This window comes from Odontomachus brunneus, unplaced genomic scaffold (assembly GCF_010583005.1).
Source record: "Odontomachus brunneus isolate Ranch 3 - 2012 unplaced genomic scaffold, Obru_v1 Obru_scaffold_206, whole genome shotgun sequence".
Classification (NCBI taxonomy): Eukaryota; Metazoa; Arthropoda; class Insecta; order Hymenoptera; family Formicidae; genus Odontomachus; species Odontomachus brunneus.
The window spans coordinates 482986-483364 of NW_022639656.1; positions in this window are offsets into that span (position 1 = coordinate 482986).

Sequence of the window (379 nt, forward strand, 5' to 3'; positions counted from 1 at the left end):
TTAGACATCAATTATTTAAACGAATAACATTTTTAAAACCATTTGTTCCTGATGAATTTCAAAGAAAACCTCGGCCATTTGTTCCAAATTTAAGAGCATCAGAACTGCGTTTTATAGCGTTATATGCTGGCCCTATTATATTCAAAGACATTTTAAATTCTGATTTATACGATCATTTTTTACTTCTTCATATCGCTTTACGAATTTTATGTATGAAAGATTATGCACAACAATTTAATGATATTGTTCGGTCCTACTTAAACAAGTATTTTTTACTTTTACCGCAGCTTTACGGACCAGAATCTCAAGTGCTAAATGCACATTATCTAATTAATTTAGCAGATGTTCGATTAAATTATACGTTAAATGATATATCAGT